This window comes from Bos taurus, chromosome 1, assembly GCF_002263795.3.
Source record: "Bos taurus isolate L1 Dominette 01449 registration number 42190680 breed Hereford chromosome 1, ARS-UCD2.0, whole genome shotgun sequence".
NCBI classification, from domain to species: Eukaryota; Metazoa; Chordata; class Mammalia; order Artiodactyla; family Bovidae; genus Bos; species Bos taurus.
Window position 1 is genome coordinate 56,548,821 of NC_037328.1, and position 26,820 is coordinate 56,575,640.

Sequence of the window (26,820 nt, forward strand, 5' to 3'; positions counted from 1 at the left end):
AATCCACATAGTTAGTAGTCTTTTTACATCTTCTTCACAGCACTTAGGGTGTTAGGATTCTCTTAGTAAGTTGCTGAGTGACTGTAATCAAGGAGTCAGACTATGACATTAAACTAATTTATGTTTATGGCCATCTAAGCAGTAGTATTTTGTCCAAGAGATATAAGTTTTGATGGATGCAGAAGAAACTTTGGTGAGGTGAGCATGGTGGATTCTTTACCAAATGAGCTACCATGGAAGCCCATAGAGAAGCAAACTTAAAGATTGTTTCCTAGGAATCCACGAATATTGTGCTGTAAAATTCATCTCCTGATCTCTTTATATACACAATTAATCTTAAATTACTGCTTAAAAATACATTTTATGAATGTACCACAGTACCAAGCCTGAATAGGCAATATTTGAATAGTCTCCAGATTTTCAGTATTACAAAAATCCTTTGATGAATGACATAGTAGATAAATATTTGTTGTTAGTAACCTCTCCTTACAGTAAGTTCTTCTGTTTAGTTCAGTTTAGTTGCTCAGTTGTGTCCAAGTCTTTGCAACTCCATGGACTACAGCATGACAGCCTTCCCTGTCCGTCACCAACTCCTATAGCTTGCTCAAATTCATATCCATCAAGTCAGTGATGCTATCCAACCATCTCATCCTCTGTTGTCCCCTTCTCCTTTGCCTTCAATCTTTCCCAGCATCAGGGTCTTTTCCAAGGAGTCAGTTCTTCACATCAGGTAGCCAAAGTATTGGAGTTCCAGCTTCAGCATCAGTCCTTCCAATGAATATTCAGGACTGATTTCCTTTAGGATGGACTGGTTGGATCTCCTTGCAGTCCAAGGGACTCTCAAGAGTCTTCTCCAACACCACAGTTCAAAAGCATCAATTCTTCAGCGCTCAGCTTTCTTCACAGTCCAACTCTCACGTCCATACATGACTACTGGAAAAACCATACCTTTGACTAGATGGACCTTTGTTGGCAAAGTAATGTCTCTGCTTTTTAATATGTTATCTACTTTGGAGAGGGAAATGGCAACCCACTCCAGTACTCTTGCCTGGAAAAGTCTATGGGCTACAACCCATGGGGTCACAAGGAGTCAGACAAGACTTCACTTTCACTTTCAAGTTGGTCATAGCTTTTCTTCCAAGGAACAGTAAGTTCCTAGATATTGCATTGCTGAGTGAAAGGCTCTGCACAGGATTTTGTTCACATGAAGAAGCCTGCTCTGAACATTCTATACAGGACTCCTATGCAGCAGATGTAACATGTGTCTCCTGGGAGTGGACTTTCCAAGTCTTGGATAAAGGACCGTAAGGCTCAGTTTTCCCAGGCAGTCCCAGTTAATTCCAGCTGACCTAGGGACTCATCCTTTTAGTGCCCCTTTTTATTCTCAAAAGTGTCTTGGTTTGGGCAATATATAATCAGTCATCCTAGTCATAGGATAGATGAAGACTTTCCTTTATGAGATAATGTAAAGCTGTTCCCAAAACTGTTGCACCAACTCAAATTCCCCTAATAATCTATAAGTGATCCCTGGATCCACATCCTCTCTGACACCTGGTACTGTCGATCAGACTTTTTCATGCTTATCAAGCAAATGGTTGTAAAATACTATTTTATTAAAATCATGATTTACATTTCCTGGGGCTCCCTGGGTGCCTCAGATGGTAAAGAGTCCACCTGCAATGCAGGAGACCTGGGTTCAATCCCTTGGTCGGGGAGATTCCCTGGAGAAGGGAATGGCTACTCCAATATTCTTGCCTGGAAAATTCTATGAACAGAGGAACCTGGTGGGCTACAATTCATGCGTTGCAAAGAGTCAGACACAATTGAGCGACTAGCACTTCATCACCTTCACTTTATTTCCTGATCTCTGTTGATGTTAAATATTATTTCATACTTCTGTTAGCTATATATTTATCTTCTTTGAAATGCCTGTTTGTACCTTTTGACTATATTTTACTGGAATGTTTGGGTTGAGCCAACAAAAATTGAACACAGCCCAAATGCCTATCAAAAGGAGAGGACACGGGCTTCCCTGGTGACTCAGTAGTAAAGAATCCATCTGCCAGTGCAGGAGGCACAGGTTTGATCCCTGATCCAGGAAGATCGCACATGCTGTGGAGCAACTAAGCCCGTGTGCCACAGATACTGAGTCGGTGCTCCTGAGAGTCATAAGTATTGCACACCCTAGAAACTGTGCTCCTCTACAAGGGAAGCCGCCACAATGAGAAGCCCTGCATGCAGCGGCTAGAGAGTAGCTCCTGCTTGCCACAACTAGAGAGAAGCCTGCACAGCGACGAAGACCCAGCACAGGCAAAAATAAATAAGTAAAATTATCTTTTTAAAAAAGGAGAGGGTATGAATCAGCTGTGCTGAATACAATGTGATACAATTCATCAGCCAACTGAAGTTCATCAAACTATCATGTGACATGATCCATATCTTAGCAATATATTATTAAATTAAAAATAATTTTGTAAAGATTAAATATACACATTTACATATGTACATATACACCAAAATTAAAATTTCAGAAATACAAATGCTACCAAAAATATCTATATAAAAGAGAAAGCATTTATATGATGACGAATATGTAATCCAGATTACCTCAGAGAGGAAGGAAGCAGAGGATAAAATCCAGAGATCTTATGGTTATGTGTCAGTTACCATCAAGATCTGAGCATTTGTTTGGGGTGATACATTCTAAGGATTTATCACAAATAAATAAACAAACAAAAGACCATGTATACATAATGAGTCAATATTATGATTAATTTTTTTACAGTGAAGAGAGGCGAAAAAATGCACATTTTAAGATTATGCAGAGATATCATCAGATCTGCCCTCAAGAAAGATTAAACAATTTATATTCCCACAAAATACATGAGTACCTATTTCACTGTATCCTGCATTATTCTGTAAAGCTAAAGTGATTGGACTAGATTCACCCAGGCCATGCTGTATGGAATGAAGCAGGAACCTCTGTCCCTGATCCGCTAATGGTGAGGCATCTTCTCCACCAGTGTCATCTTTGCTGAAAGCCTGCCTATTTGCTGAAATCCTACCTAAGTAGTGCCCAGAGCTGGGATGGGGAGCAGGGCCTAATCCCACTGGGGAAGGGGTAGAACCATATGGAATGCCTCTATTACCACGGGGTTTAGTGGCTCCCAGATGTGAAGAGAACCACCTGCTCCCCAGCTGTTTCCTTGTTTACGCCAGCCACAGCCCCTTTCCAGTAATATTTTCTCCAGATGCATTTGCCAATACTACTCTAAAACCTGCCTGCTGACCACCACTATCATCATTAACAGTAACAACTAATGTCTGGTTTTTGTTTAAAATGCCCAGAGTATCAGGTACCTAAATAAGAATAGACATACTTGTGTTTATTTGTTTTACAATTAGATAAACATGCTTAGGCCTCTATCCTCCAGTCATGAGAAATTGCATCTCAGAAGTGTTTAAGTGCCCCTTTCCCTTCCAAAGATGGTAGGAGAATAGAAATGTCTGAAAAGGAGATGGAAATCTAACTAGAAAATTTAGTTCATCGCCAAAGAGCACATGGTCTAAGCTTGGGTCCATTTGCATGCGGCTGCCTCTAGTTACTCTGTGGAAAGTTGGAGCTGGGGCCCTTTTGTTGAGACTTTTCACACTGGCCTCCACAATGGCCTCCATCAAAGATCTTTCCATCTCCAGTGAGCCCTATGAAAGCAGAGCTTGGCCCCCACCGTATCTAATTGAAATAAACTATGCACTTAATAAAATCACTCACCTCCTTACATCTTCAAATCTTGGGAGATCCCAGTCTCTTTTCCATACACACTCCCCCACCAAACCTTGGAGCTTCTCTCCCTTTGGGATAATCCTTCAGGGTGCCTCAGTTTACCTAGTTGTCATAAGCAAAATCCTGTTTTCCTAAGGAGAAATAGAAAAAAATAGCTTTCCATCTTTCCAGAGTCTTCTAGAATAGCAAAGTCAAAATAAACTGATACGTTAAAAAAAAAATTCCAGAGGTGTTATGACATTGTCCTGGCGATTTTACCCTCGAAATATGTCAAAAATTTACCCACTTCTCTCCAACTCTCTTTACTATCACGTAATTCAAGCCACCATTCTTATGTGCTCTATTATAACAAATATAAACAAATCTCCCTTGTTCTCTTCAAACTTGATTTTCCACAAACCAGCCAGAGGGAAATTTTTACAATACAAATCAGATTATATTACAGCCTTAATTAGTAAGATATAAAAGAGTAATAATAATGACATATTCAAATTAAAAGTCCTAACAAGGACAGGGAAGGGTAGGTGACTCAGTGGTAAAAAACAAACAAAAATAAAAAAACCTGAGTTTGGAAAATCCCATAGAGAAGGGAATGGCAACCCATTCCAGTCTTCTTGCCTGGGAAATCCCACAGACAGAGAAGCCTGGTGAGCTACAGTCTATGACACAAAGAGTCGGACATGACTTAGTGACCATACAACAACAATGATCAAGGACAAGGTTTGTAAGCCTTCCAGCCTTATTCCTGTTGCATTTCTCCAGATGCGGGACACGGTTTTGTTTGTTTCTTTGTTCTTAAACTCTCCCTAGCTCTTCACTACCTCAGGCTTAGTCTATCCCTCTGCCTGAAATCTTTTCCTGTGTACCTTCTGCTTCTGCCTCAGGTCTGAGCTAAATGCTACTTCCTCAGAGATGTCTTTTATTGATTTCAAAATCAGTGTAAGTGTGACCCTGTTTTCATCTCTCCTTATACTCTTTATTGTCCTTCTTGGCACATTCAAAATTCCTCATTATCTACATATTGGTACTGACCATGTATCACTAGTGCCTAGCATAGTAGACACACGAGAAATTAATGAATGAAAGAGAAGGATATAGAACCCTGAGTGGCTCAAGTTCTACTTAGGGAGATACACGTGTGTGTGTGCACACGCACACACACACGCACACACACACACACACACAGAGTATTTGTGGCTTATTGAAGAGACCCTCCCTCTCCTAATTCTCAGCTCAGAAACTGGCTAACAGCAGGCTCAACCCAACCATTGCTACAGCCTTTCTGTTTCATATTACTGTTAACTACCATTCTTGAAAGCAATTCAATCCACGTGCAGGATTACATGAGACAATCAGTCATGAGACAAAGGCAAAAATGCCTTAGTTTTGACTCTTTGCGACCCATGGACTGTAGCTCACCAGGCTTGTCCATGGAATACTCCAGGCAAGAATATTAGAGTGGGTTGCCACTTCCTCCTCCAGGGGATCTTCCTGAATCAAGAATCAAACCCTAGTCTCCTGCAATGCAGACAGATTCTTTACTGTCTGAGCCACCAGGGAAGCCCATGTTTACTATAGTCTGTATCTATTGTCATCCTTCCTATATGTGACTTTTTTTTCCTTTCTTTTTTTTTTTTTTTTGATGCTTTGGAAGCCACTATAAATTTGGCAAATATATTTATAAGCTGAAATAATAGGAAGATATGTAGAAATAAATATGTATTTAATTTCAAGCAGAAACTGAGAAATATTCATCTTTGCATTTAATCAACTTTAAGAAGAATCAGTCTTGGGGAACATCCTACAATCTTTCCCCTTTCACCGAGGCTTCACTTCCAGTCCCCATTCTTCACATTGATGAAGCAGACAGTTTCAGCTGCTCTTCAATAGTATACAGACTGATTGTTTCGAAAAAAAATTTTTTTGAAAGTTAGGAATTACTCTAAAGAAAGAAATTCATACCAACTGGGAAATGTTCCTAAAAATAGTTTCATGACAAGAATAATCAAGTATGTTTGTAATTGTCTCTGCTGCTGCTGCTGCTGCTAAGTCGCTTCAGTCGTGTCTGACTCTGTGCGACCCCATAGACGGCAGCCCACCAGGCTCCTCTGTCCCTGGGATTCTCCAGGCAAGAACACTGGAGTGGGTTGCCATTTCCTTCTCCAATGCATGAAAGTAAAAAGTGAAAGTGAAGTCGCTCAGTCGTGCCTGACTCTTAGCGACCCCATGGACTGGAGCCTACCAGGCTCCTCCGTCCATGGGATTTTCCAGGCAAGAGTACTGGAGTGGGGTGCCATTGCCTTCTCCGTAATTGTCTCTAAGTCATTATAAACATTATATTACAAAGTTGGTAACTGAATTGGATTTTCCTTCATATCAAATCAGAGAGACTTCAAGCTATCTCACTGCTGGGAATTTAATCTGTGGATGTACTCCTATGTGAAGATATTTATATTGCTTCTGTGCTGTTGCTGTTTAGTTGTTAAGTCATGTCTGACTCTTTTGTGACCCTGTGCACTATAGCCTATCAGGCCCTTTTGTCCATGGGATTTTCCAGGCATGAATACTGGAGTGGGTTGCCATTTCCTTCTCCAAGAGATCTTCCTGCCCCAGGGATCCAACCTCATCTCCTGCATTGGCAGGCAGATTCTTTGCCACTGAGCCACCTTGGGACGCCCATGCTTCTATGTAATTCTCCCAAATTGAAAACAACAAAAGTTTTCATCAGAAGGCATTGTTTTAATCAGCTATGTTCTAACTATGAAGTGGAACACTGCTGCTGCTGCTAAGTCGCCTCAGTCGTGTCCGACTCTGTGCGACCCCCCCACCAGGCTCCCCCTTCCCTGGGATTCTCCAGGCAAGAACACTGGAGTGGGTTGCCATTTCCTTCTCCAGTGCATGAAAGTGAAAAGTGAAAGGGAAGTAGTTCAGTCGTGTTCGACCCTCAGCGACCCCATGGACTGCAGCCTTCCAGGCTCCTCCGTCCATGGGATTTTCCAGGCAAGAGTACTGGAGTGGGGTGCCATTGCCTTCTCCAGTGGAACACTATACACTCTTAAAAAGCAATAAAGAGAATCCACACGTATTAATATTGGGCCAATTCCAGGAGATAGTGAGGACCAGGGAGACTTGGGGTGCTACAGCCCATGGGGTCACAAAGAGTCGGACATGACCTACCAACTGAACAATAACAACAGCAAGTACCAATATGAGAGAAGGGCTAAGAAATATTATTAAATAAAAATGCAAAAGAACTGTGTATACATACAGTCCTATTTGTACAGAAACAAGATTGTATAATGTACTATTCAAAAAGCATTTCTGGAAGGACACTCAAGAAACTCTCATTGGGGACTATTTTTGGGAAATAAGAGTGTGGCTTGGGGTAAAAAGAACTTTTTAGTTTTATACCCTTTAAATCTTTTGATTACCTTTTAATCATGAATTAGTATTATTTTGTTATTAGATTCTTATTATACATATATCAGTTTAAAGATACAGTGTTTTAGATTGAAGTTACTTGGGAAAATGTCTTGACTTAGCTTCTCATTATATATACCTTCAATTTCTGTATGCCAGTGACTGTTGTGGGCTATGCATTTGCCTTAGTGTTCCCCATCTCTAATAACATTACGTACTGGCAAGTCTGGATTTTCACTTCTGCTACTGAACTCTTTAATCTTGCTTATTTTAAGAAGCATTTCCCAGTTTCTTTACAGAAATCTGTAAAAGTAGTGGTTTTAAGGTTGCTTCTAAATTTAAGTTCAAAATCAAAAATTGTATAGGATTCTTAGTCTTTCAGCTAATCATTCATTTAACCTACATTTACGGGCATAGCTTTGCATATGTAGCATTTTGTAAGTTACAAGGTGATTATGACAAAGTGCGATTCATGGGGTCGCAAAGAGTCGGACACGACTGAGCGACTGAACTGACCTGATTTTAAAGAGCAGGAAATGCAGTGGGGAGAGACAGAAGTTGGCTTTAATCTATAAAATCTGTTCCAAAAACTCTTAATGCAAAGGGAGCATGGGGCACAGGAGAAAAGTTACTAAACTACACTGGACTAAGGGAGATTTCCAGGAAAACATAACAATCAAGATGAATCTCTAAAAAAAAAACAAAAATAGTTGGCAAAACACCACTACCTTCACTAGAACATTTTACATAACTTGGAATTAGAGAATTTTAGACATAGAGATGACCTTAAAAGAACATGAAATCTAGTCCTCCCATTTTAAAAATAAACATTTTTTAAAACAACGGCTGGAGGTTCAGATTAAGTGGGCAGTACAGAGTAGACCCTTAACAAATGTTCCTTCCTTCCAGGACCAAGTACATAATTTATAAGTCATCTTGTTCAAAATGGTTAAGAATTTCAAGACAGCTACAACAAAGCATTAAGTCAACATGGGCCCCTCTGAGTATGAGACTTTGTACAACTACCGCATGGTTCTCAGGCCAGTAATGTACGCCCCCCTCCCTCTTCTTACCTAAATTCCTAGAAGGCCCCAGAGGCAGAATCTAAATAAGAACCCAGGTCTCCTCAGACCCTATTTCATGCCCTGTGCTCTTCAGATTTAGAACAAAAACCAACTCAACTGGAAATGTCAATATCATGTAGAGAGGATAATGCTTTTTTAATTTTTCCTGCACACAATTGTACAATTGTGTTAGGAAATGCATAAAACCACATTGTGCTGCTTGCTCAAATAGCTAAATAACCCAGGCCTTTAGGCAATGGAGTGGGTCATGAATTCTGTCTTTCACTCTTTCATTTTTGCATATTATTAAAAAAAGATGAATTTATAATGCTGTTTTTCAAAACAAAATGATTACAATAAGAAAAAATCCTACAGAATAGAGAACAGCATGCTTCTAACAAGGCTGAAGCTTCTAGAAGCAATGCTTCTAACAAGGCTAACTCAGCTCTTCTTTTACCTATAAAGACAAACACTTCTCAAAATTAAAACACTCATAAATAATCCATTAACCTCAATGATTTGTCAGTATAAATGAATCAACGTGTGCCTTCATTTATTCATGTAATAAACATGAATAAACATGAATCGATGTGCCAAGAGCCTGGGACAAAGATGGTTCACAGTAGGTGTTCACTCAAAGTGAGTGATGATGGATGAATGAGTGACTAAATAAAGAACCACAATCGGATGCTATCAGGCCATAAAAAGGAATGAAGTACATGTTACAACTTGGATGAAACTACAAATTATTATGCAGTTTAAAAGAAACCAGATGCAAAAGACCACATATTGTATGATTCCATTTATATAAAATGTCCAGAATAGGCAATCTATAGAACCAGAAAGTAGATTCGTGGTTGCTGGGGGCTGGGAGAAGGGAGGAATGGGGAGTGACTGCTTATGAGTATGAGTGTTTGGGATTTTTTTTTCCTGTGATTAAAAAGTTCTGAAATTAGAAAGTGTTGATGGTTGCACAACTCTGTGTGTATACTGCTGCTGCTGCTGCTAAGTCGCTTCAGTCGTGTCCAACTCTGTGCAACCCCATAGACGGCAGCCCATCAGGCTCCCCCGTCCCTGGGGTTCTCCAGGCAAGAGCACTGGAGTGGGTTGCCATTTCCTTCTCCAATGCATGAAAGTGAAAAGTGAAAGTGAAGTTGCTCAGTCATGTCCAACTCTTAGCGACCCCATGGACTGCAGCCTACCAGGCTCCTCGGTCCATGGGATTTTCCAGGCAAGAGTACTGGAGTGGGGTGCCATCACCTTCTCCTCTGTGTGTATACTAAAAACTATTTAACTGTATAGCTTAAAAAGGCTGAATACTGTAATATGTAAATTATACCTCAATTTTTTAAATTTTTAAAATAACTAAACCAAGATGGAGAGATTGACTAACTTGCTAAAGATCAAATATTTAGTAAGTGGAATTCTGAGTCTTAACACCAAGACTCATGGCTCCTACCTAGGGTTTTTACCAGTCTATCAAGCTAAAGCCCCGGAAATTGCAGAGCACCACCAACTCTCTCTAGGGTGCCATAAACACAGGATTTACATACAACCATGTGGATCAAGGGGTTACCTCACCAGAGACTGCATTCTGACTCCCTCTGACCTATGAGGAGTGTAGCACAAAGCAGAGAAGAGAAAGAGTGAAGGGAGAGCACCTTCCAAGAGGGTCCTCATTTTCTCTCCATTGTTCTTGATACCCCCCAAGAGGCCCTTGTATCTCAGGTCTTGCTCAAGGATCCAGAATAGCTAGCAATATCCCTATGGTGCTTCTGTATGTATTCTGTTATACCTTAGAATATTCATTTCCTGTTTTCTCAAGTCTAATTTATTTCAAGGCTAGCACAAGGCAAGATGACCCATAACCTTGTGAAATGCTTGGTATGTATCCTTCAGGACAGATGTTAAGTCTATTAATCTGGTTAATAATAAAATAACAGCAATCACAGCTTGTCCTTGCTGATGGGTTATATGTGACAGCTTCCTAAAGCTTATTTTACATGCCTTTATTGTTACAATAGAGTGAGACAAGCATCATCCATTGTCTTACGGCAAAGGAAATAGACATAGTTCTAAAACCTCCATCTTCTAACTCCTAGTTTACTTTCCTCTCTTCTTCCCTACGAACGGGATCAAGCAGCCTTCCTTACACTTAATTTGCCCAAGGGTTGGAGTGAAGTATGAGGGAGCTGGGTGATGGGGATATGTGGTTTCTGTCTTTCCAAGAAAAGTTAAAGTTATGGTCTTGCTCCCCCAAAAAGATAATCAATCATAGTTAAAATGGCAACATGTCACTGGAAAAGGAAAGAAAAATCAAAACCAAAATAAAGCAGATATGTAGTATCAAGAAGCCCTAAAGAGATGAAAGATTTAACTCTACACTGTGTAGGAGACTTTACACAAAAAGGTGTATACTCACCTCTAGGCACAAAAGAAAAAAAGCAGAAATGTCTGTATGTTCTTTGTTGCTGTATAGACATTGTTCTAATTTTGAAATGAGCAGCCATTCCTTGATGCATGTGTTAGCTGCAAGTGGAATCCGGGAGAACACAGTGAACAAAAGGTCCACCTTTAAGCTGCAAAGCAGAAATAACAGGCAACCAGCGAAAATTTATGTGGTCCTTCAACTTTTGGTCAGGATCGGAATGTCTCTCCCTCACTGACCAATATGGAATGGAATGCAACGTGGTGACTAATGGGTTCTCTGCAATCCCGAGACCGGTTCTGTTCTAACCAACCCCCTTGGATTCCTCTTAGCCCCAGTCCGGTGAGCCATCCTGGGGACCATCCCCCACCCATGCCAGAACTCCTGAGACAGGGCAGGGATGGTACCACCCTTCACCCGCCAGTCAGCCCTGACTCGGGCACCCAAATCAATTTTCAGGGAACTCAAGATAACTAAATGAGACACCATCCCACCCACCACAACCAGTAGCTGTCATGTGGGTGTAGAAATGATGGGCTTTGAAATCCCACAAATTAGGAACTTTATCTCAACTCTGCCTTGTATCCCATGTAGAATTTGAAAGTGTTCATCTCACTGAACACTCATGTCCTCATCTGCAATAATGAACATGTAAATAGCCTTTTTAGAAGCGTTGTTTTAAAAGAAAATGAGATAAAGAACAAAAGGTTTCAATTTACAAGTGTGTGTGTGTGTGTGCGTGCACGCATGTGTGTGCTTAGCCACTCAGTCGTGTCCGACTCTTTGTGACACTATGGACTGCAGCCCGCATGTACTCCTCTGTCCATGGGGATTCTCCAGGCAAGAATACAGGAGTGGGGTTACCACGCCCTCCTCCAGGGGATCTTCCCAACCTAGGGATCGAATGAACCCAGGTCTCCCGCATTGCAGGTGGATTCTTAACTGTCTGAGCCACCAGAAGGCCCAATTTACAAGTATTTCTTAACAAATCTTAGATTTCTTCCTTCAGTTTCCAAAGATAATTGACTTTAGGCTAAGCAGTATCTTGAGAGGGGGAGATTCTTGAGGGACCAATCCCAGAATACATGAATGCGCATATTCATTAGAAGACGTGTGACTTAATTCATCCTCCAAAATTTTGTTTATTGCTTTACTTTTTGTTTCCTTGATTCTTTTTAATACTTTTGTAAAATTTTTTTGAACTTAAAAAATACAGGTCTTTACATTTATTTCTATATGTTACATTACTCCATTCCATTGAAATTCTCTTGAATCAAAGATGAGCCAATAGTGTGAAGGGTCTGCTGAACAAGTAAATGAGCGCTTGGCTGCATTACTAGGAGTGCAGTGTGTAGTTCAGGGGATGCAATGGTGCCACTCTACCTCTTCCTAGTCAGAAAATACACCTGGAGCTTTTCAGCCACCTGGTTCCGGGTGTCTTATTTAAGAATCCCCTGAAAACTCTTCACATGAACTTTCTTGTCGTCTGTCTATTCCAGTGTTTCTAAACCTTTTGTTCATTACCATACTCATAAACAGCTTTCTGGACATTTTTTTTCTAATCTTCTCTCTCCCATGAAATTTAATACTACAAATAAGCTATTATACTTGATTATGTACTGCATGTATATCTGTATTTTTTACATAGAAAGAATGAATTTTTTCACCCGCCCCCACTAAGAACCAGTTTTCATCCCCTTGAGGGGTGATACTGCCTTCATTGAGAATGGATGGCTTTCTCCACAATGCCATGCTATTGCCAGAATACAGGGTACGCCAGGATAGAAAAAACCATGGTGCATGTGTTCAGATCTGCTGTTCTCCTGTATAATCTGGCATCTAACAGGTTCTCTGAGACTAAAGTCTCTCTACATAAAATGAGGGTGCATAATTCTGTCGTGAGGAATAAATTTAGCACACAAAGTGCAGAAGACAGGGCCAGGCAAGTATTAAACAGTTAATAAATGATCATTATTGTTGACTGGGAAATCATTTAAAGCACATTCCATCTTGAGAAAAAGAACCTAGGGAGGGGAAGTAATGCAAGTTAGTGATTGAAGATTAGGGTTTAACCTTCAACCCTTATAACCCTTTTATATATAGAAGAAAAATGAATCCCACAGACTGAGGGCAGTGCCAGTACAATTGAGAATAATGGGCTAAATGTAGTTAACTGAAACACTGCTTTACTTCCTTGGTAGGAGGAACATTTTATGAATAATCCTTTTTTCTTTGGCCTGATTTTATGCCTAACTCAATAGTTCTCAGTCCTGGCTGAACGTTAGAATCACCTGGGGAGTTTAAAAATTGCCAGCGTCTGGGTCCCAGCCCAGAAATTCTGATTTCATTGGTCTGAATTGAGCTGTCTGGGCATTGGGGATTTTAAAGGTTTCCCTGGCAATGTTAATATATAGCCGTTGTGAAAAAAAACCAAGGCCAAACTAAGAATGTGATTTATTTCCTGTGACTTAGGGAACCAGTTCAAAATCGTGGATTAAACTGTTTCTAGAGAATATGGCAACCCACTCCAGGGTTCTTGCCTGGAGAATCCCAGGAATGGAGGAGCCTAGTGGGCTGCGGTCTATGGGATCGCACAGAGTCAGACTCGACTGAAGCGACTTAGCAGCAGCAGCAGCAGAGAATACCAAGCTAACACCTTAGGAAGAGGCAAGCTTCAGAGTGTGCCTGCCCCCACTCAGATGTTCCATCCCCAAATGGTCTTTATAAATTTTCTCAGCAGAGTTGGATGTTTAGGCAATCAAGTGTGAGGGCGTTGTGTGAATGACATTAGCTACTTCTTCTCAAAAGAAAGAGGAGACTGTCTTCTGCCTCCACTTCCACTGACACTTTTCATTTCACTCCATCAGAACTGAGTTTTAACATATTCCTGAGTAATACATGTGCATCTTGCATGTGTATCTGTTCTAAGGAGACAGAATCTGCCTGGATTATTGCTCTAATTTAAAAGCTCTAAATACCCAGAAATGCCTGGACAAGTCTGTACCCTCTCTAGGCTCCAAATATTCAATTTACAAACTCTAAGGTATTTTCCAATTACTGGATTCAATGATTGCAATTCTCATAACTAATACAGTAATGAGCAAATTCTTCACTGAGGGTCCTGCTTACAGCTCTGTTGCTAGTACCAAACAACTCCTAAAATGAGTTTAGATTTCTGTTAAAATTATTAGCTGCTGCTGCTGCTGCTAAATCACTTCAGTCGTGTCTGACTCTGTGCGACCCCATAGCCGGCAGCCCACCAGGCCCCCTCGTCCCTGGGATTCTCCAGGCAAGAACACTGGAGTGGGTTGCCATTTCCTTCTCCAGTGCATGAAAGTGAAAAGTGAAAGTGAAGTCACTCAGTCGTGTCTGACTCTTAGCGACCCCATGGACTGCAGCCCACCAGGCTCCTCTGTTCATGGGATTTTCCAGGCATTAGCACATACACGTAAATGATATACTTAAGCAGTATATTTAAATATTTCCCAAGAAAGACAATAGCTCAGCATATAATTTCTAGGAACAACTGGCAGATGTAATCAAGAAAATGCTGCATTAATAAATTATTATCTCTGACAGATAAGGTAATGACAGAACCCTCATTGATTTACTAACTGGTCAGCTACAATATTGCAAAGTTGTGACATGACATTAATCATTACCTGGTGAAAAGATTAAGAGCTTTTGTGTGATGCTGTGCCTTCCTGGGAAAATCACTAATAAATCCACATAAACCAGAGGTGCCAGAAGAAAGCTCTGGCTATGGAATTGAGGGACAGTTTGTTTAAAGAAAGGAAAACAGCCCTAAATAGTAAAGTAAATATTTTCCTCTGCCTTTGGGTGACCTTATGCTCAACCTCTTGCCTTGTGAGAATGCTGTCTCCAAGCCTGTGGTTTTGTGGCATGTCAGTAATTCTGGAGAGTCTCTCTGTAGTTTGGCAATAGGCCACTTCCCAGCCACACTAACCTGAGTTCCTCCTCGTCTCCACAAAAATCTACATGCTCACTAGCTCCCTCCTTTCTTGAGATGGATTTTCTTTCTTTAATGCATATCAGCTCACTGTCCCTGAAATAACTTTAATAAGATTCCCCTTCCTCATTTTGAAGGCACAGCCTTGCAGGTCTCCCACTTACGTAGAAGCTTTGCTTTCTGGTGGTACGAGGTTAAAAGAAATGACAGTCAAGGACATAACTGCAAAAAGAGCCACTTAAAATTCACTGGTCTGGTCACTTATAGAGGTCTGAGGACAACAGTCAATGATGCAATTAAATAAAGTATGAGAATTCAAAAGAATTCTCATTCTACCTTAAGAACATAAGGAAAAATTTCACTTATGTAAGTTAAGTAAGTTCTAGAGATCTGCTGTACAACCCTATGCCTGTAGTTAACAAACCCTATTGGACACTTTAAACATTTTAAGAAGCTTTTAAAAAAGAATGTACTGTGGCACAACCCAGTGCGTCATGTCATGGCTGGCAAGCCCAAAGAGCCCAGTGGGATGTCATTGTCCCACTGCCAGGATTCCTCAAACAGGGGCCGCACACAACAGACACAGAGATGGGAAACACGTATTCAAGGAAGCTGTCTGTCTGGGCCACACTTACGTGTGTTTTCTCGAGCATTTCTGGAACAAAACCGCCTCTCCATGACTGCTTTAATCTGTTTCGGCTGCCATAACAAAATACCGTGGACCATGGTTCACACAACAGATACTTATTTTTCACAGTTCTGGGGGCAGGCACAGGGAGTTTCTGGTGAGAAACACTTCCGGCCTTGCAGACAATTGCCCCCACTGAATGCTCAGGTTGTGGGGAGGGGGAAGCAAGGAAGAGGATCTCTCTTCTATCCTTGTAAGGCCACTGATCTCTTAGGACTTAACCCATGCGACCTAATTTAATCCTCATTACCTATAAAACCCCCTCTCTCCTAACACAATCACACTGAGGTTAAGACTTCAGCATTCTGTGTTCTGGGGGACAATTCAGTCCATAGCATGACCCAGAAACCCATACAGAATATCCCCAAAAGCAGAAATCACTTTCACTCTTTAAAGTAACATTTTACAAATGCCTTATTTTTGACAACCAAATGATTTGTCCAAAATAAATTTTACAAAGATATCTAGTACATAATAAATAGATAAATGGAATAGCTCCTACCTTATCTTAGGGGATAGATTCCAAGACCCTCAGTGGATGCCTGAAACCATGGATAGTGCTGAACCCTATAAATACTGTTTTTTTTCTACACATACTTACTTATGATAAAGTTATACATTAGGCACCATAAGAAATTAACAACAATAACCAATAATCAGTCAGTTCAGTTCAGTTGCTCAGTTGTATCTGACTCTTTGCAACCCCATGGACTGCCGCATGTCAGACTTCCCTGTCCATCACCAACTCCCAGAGCTTTCTCACATTCATGTCCATAGAGTCGGTGATGCCATCCATCTCATTCTCTGTTGTCTGCTTCTCCTCCTGCCTTCAATCTTGCCCAGCATCAGGGTCTTTTCCAATGGGTCGGCTCTTCATATCAGGTGGCCAAAGGATTGGACCTTCAGCTTCAGCATCAGTCCTTCCAATGAATATTCAGGACTGACTTATTTTAGGATTGACTGGTTTGATCTCCTTGTAGTCCAAGGGACTCTCAAATGTCTTTTCCAATATCACAGCTCAAAACCATCAATTCTTCAGTGCTCAGCTTTCTTTATGGTCACTTAGGAAGGCTTTCTTATCTCTCCTTGCTATTCTTTGGAACTCAGAATAGCAAAGATGGGTATATCTTTTCTTTTCTCCTTTGCCTTTCACTTCTCTTCTTTTCTCAGTTATTTGTAAGTCCTCCTCAGACAAACATTTGGCCTTTTTGCCTTTCTTTTTCTTGGGGATAATTTTGATCACAGCCTCCTCCTGTACAATGCTACGAACCTCCATCCACAGTTCTTTGAATAGATTCTTTGAATCTGTCACTTCCACTGTATAATCATAAGGGATTTAATTTAGGTCACACATGAATGGTCTAGTGGTTTTCCCTACTTTCTTCCCTACTAAGTCTGAATTTTGCAATAAGGAATTCATGATCTGAGCTACAGTCAGCTTCTAGTCTTGTTTTTGCTGACTATATAGAGCTTCTCCATCTTTGGCTGTAAAGAATATAATCAATCTGATTTCGGTATTGACCATTTGGTGATGTCCAAGTGTTGAGTCATCTCTTGTGTTGTTGGAAGAGAGTGTTTGCTATGAACGGTATGTTCTCTTAGCAAAGCTCTGTTAGCCTTTGCCCTGCTTCATTTTGTACTCCAAGGCCAAACTGGCCTGTTACTCTAGGTATCTCTTGACTTCCTACTTTTGCATTCCAGTCCCCTATGACGAAAGTGAAGTCACTCAGTCATGTCCAACTCTTTGTGACCCCATGGACTGTAGCCTACCAGGCTCCTCTGTCCATAGGATTTCCCAGGCAAGAGTACTGGAGCGGGTTGCCATTTCCTTCTCCAGGAGATCTTCCCGACCCAGGGATCAAACCCACATCTCCTGCATTGTAGGCAGATGCTTTACCGTCTGAGACACCAGGGAAGTCCTGTGATGAAAAGGACATCTTTTTTTGGTGTTAGTTCTAGAAGGTCTTCATAAAACCATTCAGCTTCTTCAGCATTAATTGTTGGGGCATAGACTCAGGTTACTTTGATGTTTAATAGTTTGCCTTAGAAATGAACAGAGATCATTCTGTCATTTTTGAAATCGCACCCAAGTACTGCATTTCAGACTCTTGTTGACTCTGAGGGCTACTCTGTTTCTTCTAAGGGATTTCTTCTAAGCAATCACAAAATATATTATAATAAATGTTATGTGAATGAGATCTCTCTCCCTCAAATTGTCTTATTAAATTTGATGCCTTTTTTATCATAACTAAGCATTTATCACACACTCTGACTATAAATTTTACAGTTTGAGGTGTGATGACCCCAAAGTGACTGCAAAACTAGATTTCTTTTTCCTTCTTCACGATTTCACAAATAGAGGATCCATTCTCACTATAGATCTTAGCAACCTCAATATGACTTTTTTTTCTTATTAAGTCAAGAACTTCTGCATTTTTCACTTGAAGAACTCTACAGCTTCTCTTTGGCATATTCCAGTTGCTACATCACTGTGACTTTGAGCTGTGGGGCTATTAGTAAGTAAAATAAGAGTGACCTGAACACAAGCATTGCAGTACTGAGACAATCAGTCTGATTACAAAGTAGCAATGAGGTGACTACCAGGTGAGGTATGCTGGACAAATGGATGATTCATGTTTCAGGCAGGACAGAGCGGGAAGGCGTGAGATTTTACCACACTACTCAGAAAAGCATGCAATTCACAATTTACGCATTGTTTACTTCTGGAATATCTGGTGACTGCAAGTAACTAAAATGGCAAGCAAAGGAAATCACAGAAAAGGTGGGACTAATGTAAATAAATAATGTACTGAGAGGTGAGGTTGGAAAATGTGGTCAATCTGTGTAGGTGTGGACAGTTGTTCTGCGCCAAATCACTCTATGAGAAAACACATAGGAGATTTCTAGGAGATGTCATCCTGGGCATACGGCTCAAGGACACGTACCCTGAATCCCCCCCCACCCCGGGGAAACTTCTTCTTTGCTATCACACAGGAGCATCTGTAAAAGCATCTGTACCTCTGCAGTTACCATGCAACAGAGTGCAGCCAACATGACCCTGACTGCGTGAAGAGACTCGGAAAGAGGACGCCTCATCCTGAGTCATCAGGGTATTTTACAGGGGCATTTAAGCAACTGGTCTAGCAAGTTAAAGCCTCTCACAAGAATGTACACCCGTTAGCATCTTACTGATAAAATCAAAGTACCTGCAAAACTGGAAGCTTTGCAAACAGGATGTAATTTTTGCCATAGGAGACTTCAAGTCTTTTCATCAGATCATTAAGCAAATATCTCGGACTGGGATCAGGAGAACTCTGGTCTCATCCAAATTTTGCCACTACTTAGCTTTACTGGAGAAGAGTTCAATTTCCTTATTAGTAAATAAAGCAGCAGATCAGACCAGTGAGGCTTAAACTTTAATGTATGTAAGAATTAGTTAGATAGCTTATCTAAAGTGTAGGTTTTCTCACCTGCATCTCCCCATAAAAAATCTGATTCTGTTATTCTGTGGCAAGACCCAGGAATTTGCTTTATATACTAGTAGCCAGTACTCTTGCCTGGAAAATCCCATTGATGGAGGAGCCTGGTAGGCCGAAGTCCATGGGATCTTGAAGAGTCCGACTCGACTGAGCGACTTCACTTTCACTTTTCACTTTGATGCATTGGAGAAGGAAATGGCAACCCACTCCAGTGTTCTTGCCTGGAGAATCCCAGGGATGGGGGAGCCTGGTAGGTTGCCGTCTATGGGGTCACACAGAGTTGGACACGACTGATGCAACTTAACTGCAGCAGCAGCCTATTGATCATGATACAAACAGTCAAGATTCTTCCTTACACACAGACACTTTGAGAAACACTGATGATTAAAATCCTCTGCCTTTCAGATCCTGTAAGGCTGTGTTTCTCAGGTTCAGGCTAGCAAAGTTTGGTATTAGACCTATATTCCTAACCTATCTGCATCGGAATTATTACAAACTAGCATCCGTTGCTCACTCTAAGCACATTGGACCACACCATTGTGATAAAGTCCAGGAGGGAGAGGAACTGATAATACTTGAGCAGTGTTCATTTTTGTAACCTCCATCCTATGAAGATTGGTGATTTTCCACTTTCATTTTTATGCCCAAAATGATGTCCCAAGGCAAAAGACTTGAATATTCCTTTAGCACTCTCTGCTCTCTTCCTTTTCACGCTGCTACCTACCATGTCTCTATGAGGTCTCAGAACCTGATTCTAGTCCTCAGATAAAAAACTAGAATCTCCCTACTGTCTATTATGTCCAATTCCATTTCCAAGATCACTAATGTTTCAGGCAAGATATATATATTATATATATATATATATATACACATTTTAAATAGTCTATCCTCTTCTAGGATGCTCCCAGTCATTTAGAAAATCATTTGCATGTCCAGGGCATCTTTCTGTAATCAGTATTTGTTTTCAGTTAATATAAATAGAACTTAAGACCGTTTTCTTGAAGGGAGAAATACTGCACGTGGATTGTGTCTTTATGAAAAGATACAGTGAGCACAAAACTAGTACTTTGTAGGAACTATATTTAGGAAAAGGAATGGGGAAGAGCAGCACAAACACATGGTGTCTGAGTCGTCTAGTGAAACAAAAATTCATTCAATGATCCAGTGGATGGACTAGGGAAATGATTTTTTTGCCATCCAAAATTTATGGGTTGTGGATTTCTGAACTTTAGTAAGAATCAATGAAGGAAGGACAGGGACTTCCCTGGTGGTCCGGTGGTTAAGAATCTGAGCTTCCACTGTAGGGGGCATGGGTTCAATCCCTGGTCAGGGAACTAAGATCCCATTTGTTGCATGGTGCAACTAAAAAAGAAAAAAAAAAATGGAGGAAGAAATAAGAACTTCATTAGGGCATCCTCAGTTGGCCTCTTCCTTCCACTCTATGAACCCGTCTCTAGGCTTAGGATAACTCACTTTCTATGAGTCAATGTTCTAGGATGGTTACTTGCTGAGTGATTTTATCCTCACTGTTCTAAGCAACTTCATGGAGACAGGTCCTTGAGGAAAGGATTCAGACTGGGGATCCATCAAATACCACTTGCCTTTCATCTTCGGAGAGAAAGTTAATGAATACAGCTTAGAGTAAGACTAATTAGTTTTTTACATTTTCTGTTTATTTTTGTGTTACAAAAGCTTAGAGAGATTAGTGAAACAGAAACTAGTTGGGCATTCTTCAGAGCCCCAGTCCAGAAGTGGGGTTGTTGTTGTTCAGTCACTCAGTCGTGTCTGACTCTTTGCAACACCATGGACTGCAGCACGCCAGGCTTCCTTGTCCATCACCAACTCCCAGAGTTTACTCAGACTCATGTCCATTGAGTCGGTGATGCCATCCAACCATTTCATCCTCTGTCATCCCCTTCTCTCGCTTTCAATCTTTCCCAGCTTCAGGGTCTTTTCCAATGAATCGGCTCTTTTCATCAGGTGGCCAGAATATTGAAGCTTCAGATTCAGCATCTTCCAATGAATATTCATTTTTTTATTCAATAATTTCCTTTAGGATTGACTAATTTGATCTCCTTGCTGTCCAAGGGGCTCTCAAGAGTCTTGTCCAACTCCACAGTTCAAAAGCATCAATTCTTTGGTGCTCAGTCTTCTTTCTTTATGGTCCAACTCTCACATCCATACATGACTACTGCAAAAACCATAGCTTTGACTATACGGGGTTAAAGTGTGATTAAATGGCCCTAAAATCCTGAGAAAGGCAGCATAAAGGCTGGCAGGAAGCTTCTCTAATAACCTTATCACACTGCCTTGTGATGCTTATTTACATAACTATCACCCATTAGACTGGGAGCATCTCTACAGGAGAGACTAGTCTTCAAGGATCTAAGCCTAGCAGAATAATTTGTAGCAGATTGGAACTGAAGGACTCCTGGTGGGTAGAAACTTCCCCTTAAGGTTTTAAAATTTGTGCAAGACATTTTTGGTATTTTGGCAACTCAGAAATTTTTGGAAAGGGGGAAGGGAAGTGGCATTTTTGTCATGTTTGGATCTCTTCTCCTCTTAGTCTTTAGTTAATCTCTAACAAATATAAAATAATTAATAAATGAGAGGGGAAAATTCATGGTTTAAGGCTCACCAATCAGGCTTTATGTTTTTATGACATGCTTTTTTCTTCTACCAGAATGTAAATGTTTTGACTGAAAATCCAAAACAGCATGGTACACAAAATGGGAAATTACACAAAGATGTGGAAAGAACAGCTAAAGAAAAGGAAAGTTGAAGAGTGCCAGAAACTGCTAATAACTATTAACCTATTGGAAAAACTATAAAGCACATGTGAGTCCCCAGCTTAGTTTGGACTTTCTCTTCCTTGCCATTAGCTTTTAAACTGAATAAAGAGGTAATGTATTCTGAAGCCTATAATTCATTATGTGTGTGTGATATTTAAGGCACTTAATTAGGGTGAATATGTTAATATATTTTATCGTCCAATCTGCAACACTTTTCAAGATGAAAGGGGGCACTAAACCAGGTCTGTCTCAGACAACCCAACACATATGTTTGCTCCACTCTCCATCCACTTAAAGGCCTTCTTTTTATTCTGTGTATTTTGCTCAAAATGTTCCATATTTTGCTCTAAGGGAGATCTTAATTGGGCCCCCACTTTCTGCCAGCCTGAAGTGAACAGAAATCTGCTTCAAACATGTCCATTCACAGCCCAGCTCTGAGCACATGGCCCAGACCAGTGTTTCCTGAGAGGTGGAATAACAACCAAGTGAGAACCTGATTTGGGGTCACAGAGAACAAAGGACACTGCACAGAATAACATCACAGCAAGGAGGAAGTTAGATTTAGGTGCTAAACTGTTTTTATCATCTTTCTAACAGTTATTAGTATTTCATCACATAACATAACAGACTCTAGCTCACAGTTTTTAAATGTAGCTTAAATGTCACTTTGTTTTAATTGTATTTGTTTTTAGGTTATTTCTTACAAGAAAAATTTATTTCTAAATTTTTCATTTATCATGATGCTTGTTGCTGTTTTAGTCACTAAGTCGTGTCCGACTCTTTGGCAACCCCAGGAACTTTAGCCTGCCAGGCTTCTCTGTCCATGGGATTTCCCAGGCAAGAATACTAGAATGCGTTGCCATTTCCTTCTCCAGAGGATCATCCCAATCTAGGGATCGAGCCCACATCTCCTGTATTGGCAGGCAGATGCTTTACCACTAAGCCACTTGGAAAGCTTTAATAACGCTATTTTCTTTAAAAATGAATTTAAGTATAACAAAGAAGAAATTAAATAATATTATAGGTGATATGTCAATATGAATAAAAAAATCTTTTTAAAAAGTAAAACAGAACCACTGGCCAAAATGATCAAAGAACTAGAAGTTCTGACTGAACAAACACAGGTTCATCCTGATGCAAGGAGTCATGGGAGGTAAAGATGATACAAAGACTTTCCATGGATTTAGGTCCTTCCCTAAAAGCCAAAAACATGAGTTAGGAAGAAACAATCTCACAATCCTACATGAAAAGGGAAGCACTTGAGAATTTTCTAGGATAAGGAAGGCCAGCTGAACACAACAGGATAAGGCGACCAGATGAAAACTCAGCCAGGGACAGGCTAAGGTTGAAAACAAGGGTTCCCAACCCCCTTGGTTTAGCTGTATATGGCTGAAAGAGGGGAAGAAAAGAACATAAACAGCAGAAATATTCTAAAATCTGTGGTCAGAAATAAATATGACAGAATAAGGTGGCTAAGATATGACAATGGATGGCTCAAGAAATGCAATCTGTCACAGTGTATCTGCTATGAAATCCATTCATCAAGGTTGACTGGGACAAAGGGGATGAAAACCTTACCACCTACCTTTCCACTCACGTGTTCTCTTCCCAACTCTTATACCTACTCCTATCTTAGAGAAAGATTAATATATATACCAAAGCTTCCTATGGAATCTTTCAACATAAATGTCATGAGAGACGTATGAGCTGGAAATGGATTTGGGGAACTTGTTTGCATATTGATGGTGATTGAAATCATGACAGTTGGTAAAATTGCATTCTATGCATCCCTCACAGACACCTTTCCCCTGTTACTGCCATCTGCGAGCATTCTCCTCCTATAAACTTTCCCATCTGGTAACTTTTACTATTTAGTGTTCAGGTCTTGGCTTACACTGCCCTGGACCTCACAGCCTCCTCTTTCATAGCTCCCATAATGCCATTGTTATTGCTTATTTAATATTTCTCATTAGACTGCAAACTCCCTAAAGGCAGGAATGAGGTTCACAGTGATATCCCCACCTTCTGACCCTAGTCTGGTACTAACCAGCAGCCAATCAGTAAATGGATAAGTGAATGAGTGAATGACATGCAGGACGTTGTCATAATTCATGAACAATCACCTAAGAAGCCCAGGGGCCTGGCCTTTCTGGGCAAGCCACCAGGAGAGGCAAGAACCAGTGAGAAGAAGGAAAATATCAAACCAGTTGTGGCTCAGACCAGGAGAATAACATAATGGAAGTGAGACCCACAGAGAGCATAAAGGAGAAGGAGGTGAAGTTTATCTATCCAAAGGGGCCCTCACATGGCTTGGGCTTGGTCATCATTGACATAGGAAGTGGGTGAGACTGGTCTAAAGTTGATGACTCCGTTGCTAAGCAGGACATTACAGCACTCAAATGTCTTATTGTGTTTATAAGAATGATCTCATCAACAAGTGTGCTTTTTTTTTTTTTTTTTAATCTCCTCTTGTTTGAATGAACTTCTTCCCCATGGAGGGAATTATTGAGCCACATCTCCTTGGTTTGAAAGGGGTGACTCATCTAACTGAGATGAGAAACCAAGCTAAGTTTGCTTTCACCTGCCCAATTATGCTGCTTCTAGTAAAGATGGAGCTAATTATTCAAACAGCTACATAAATCCAAATTAATCACTAGGAAAGCATTTTCTAAGACAATCATAAAGAGAGGCAGTTTTGTAACTTTGGACAAATTATTTATCACTCATAATCTCAGATTCTTTATCCCTGACTCTGGAATTGCAGCACTTACCTTTGGGCTCATAGTAGGCTCCAATAGATAAAGCACCCAGCACAAAGGTTGTATTATTTGTAAATCTACACTGAACTTGAAGGAAATACAAAAACTTCAGGATAAGGTGCCAGCCTTCTCACTAAACACTGACTCTTCTCTTCCAAACATTAACCTAAACCATGTTTATCTTCAGATCTCTGTAGAATATAGCCTATTCCTTTATCCTGAGCATTTTTTAGTTCAAGGAGTCTTACAGAATGGTGTACAGCGGCACCTGGATACGTTGAGTCCCTTAAGACACTTCTCTTTACTCTGATTTCTTCTCACAGTAGTAAAAGATTTTGAAGCTCACTTTAAAGGCAAGACCATATTTGTCCCGCATTCCACCTCTCAAATTCTCTTTCTATTTTCCCCTGAGGCATGACTTTGACCTATACTCAGGGCACCAGTTCCATCCCTTCCATCTGACTCCCTTCTGCTACCAACTCCCAATCAGAACATAGTTTTCCCATCTCCTGGGTTTTTCAGGGTATCTTTCTTCTACATCACATTCTTCTACATCCTCTTACATCACAATCACCAGATGCCTAACTCTAGACCTTCCAAATCGGAGTCTGTAGGAGTGACATTGCAGCTCCTTAGATGACCCTGAGGCACATAAAGCTTGAGATCCTGGCCTTAAACCTGGGGCAGCATTTATGTGGACAGAGAAAAGTGCCTGGGGCTCTTAGAGCAGGACTTCTCTTTCAACCAATTTTAAAGCCCCATTACAGTGTATGTACTTCTTTTCCCATTACATGAGAAGTACCCTAATTGGATCAACTTTAAACCTGCTATGCACTTTGAAAAATCTCAGAAATCTGCAGAAATTGGTACCTAACCAAGGGTAACCATAGTAACCGAGGATGAGTTTATAGCTTAAGTAAGCAGTACTTCAAGTTAATAGGTAATAGGCTCACATCTATGATTATCAAAAGGTAAGGCACTTGCTGGTACAGTAGGAGAGAGGATTTTATTTTACTTTCTATATTGATTTATTTCTTTGGCTGCACTGGGTCTTGGCTGTGGCACGCGGGTGTTTGATCTTCATTGCAGGGTGCAAACATTTAGTGGCGACATGTGTGATCTAGTTCCCTGACCAAGGATGGAAGCCAGGCCACCTGTACTGGGAGGGCAGGGTCTTAGCCACTGGACCACCTGGGACGTCTGGGAGAGAGTATTTTAAATGGCGCATTCATGTGGCATGAAACAACAATTGGTCACAAAGTGAGATTCTTTCCAGTTGTCTTTCAAGCTTTCTGATTACATCAAAGAATAAGTCTCAGAAGGGTGCTAGGTGTCTTCTAGAACTAGAACTTCCCAATCTGTTTTCTTTTTCTTTTTTTTTAAGTAAAAAGAGAACAGGTTTCAGGCTACAGCTTTCTCAAACAACGATATTTAACTAGAATGGAATGAGTTTCATGACTTTCTCTCATGAAAATTTCTGTGTATTTATTTTTATTGTTTCCTTTGATTTGTTTTACACACTGGTATAAAGTTTCTTTTTATTAATTTATATATTAAACAAAAAAACCGATTTACAGAAAAATAATAGTTTAGGTTGTTGAGTTGGTGATGGACATGGAAGCTTGGCATGCTTCTGTCTGTGGGGTCACAAAGAGTCGGACACGACTGAGTGACTGAACTGAACTGAATAGTTTTGGTAATATGTGACTGGCAAAAATAATGAAGGGTGCCAATGAATGACTAAACTTTAGAAAAACTGTCTAGAATGTAGTAGATAAAGAACCATGAACAGGTTAGAGGAATCTTGAGTAAGATTAGAAAAGAGATTTTTTTGTTTTATGTGATTTTATGCAAAAGAACAGCAATTCATTTAGTGTTTCTTAGATACAAGATGTGAATGAGGTTCCATATCAGCTTTCTTATAGGTATAAAGACAGGGGGAAAAAAAACTCTTCCTTTTTCTATGGACCATATGTAAAAGGCAAAACAGAAGTCTTTTCTTGATTAAGGGCATGGGCTGCTTTTACTGCTGATTAGTTTGGGACAATTACATATATATAATACATACACACATATATATTTAAATATATACATATATTAGTAAACTAAGCACAGTGCACAACACATTGAAAGTCCTTAAAATGAGCTTGTATTCTATTGTTACTTAGAATTAGCATATCTGCTGCTCTTTATCATTTTTTAGTGCTAAAAGTGAATCATTGGAATGATCACTTCTTCAGGATGTTTAAACCCCTTACAACTTCCACTTTTAATTCTTTACACTTCAAATTAGGCTGAAGAACAATTTGGATCTCTTGACCAAAATTCTTTTCCCATATTTTCTAACATTTACATTGTATCTTTCCAAAACCTTACCTCATATCCAATTATATTTAGGACCATGGTTCCCCTGGTAGAGGGAGCCCAGCATTGAGA

The 26,820-nt window shown here is 40.3% G+C and overlaps 1 protein-coding gene and 1 long non-coding RNA gene across 12 annotated transcripts in view; one reads left to right on the plus strand and one right to left on the minus strand.

Annotated features, from left to right (window-relative positions):
* Positions 1 to 24,924, minus strand: part of LOC112447298 (uncharacterized) — a 36,095-nt gene extending 11,171 nt beyond the window's left edge. Inside the window, exons 1-2 of the long non-coding RNA XR_003035375.2 lie at positions 24,397 to 24,924; positions 3,773 to 3,915 (exon numbers count right to left, since the gene is read on the minus strand). This is a non-coding gene — a long non-coding RNA (uncharacterized lncRNA). The remainder of the gene's footprint in view (positions 1 to 3,772; positions 3,916 to 24,396) is intronic.
* Positions 1 to 26,820, plus strand: part of PHLDB2 (pleckstrin homology like domain family B member 2) — a 241,811-nt gene that overhangs the window by 62,142 nt on the left and 152,849 nt on the right. The window lies entirely within an intron of this gene.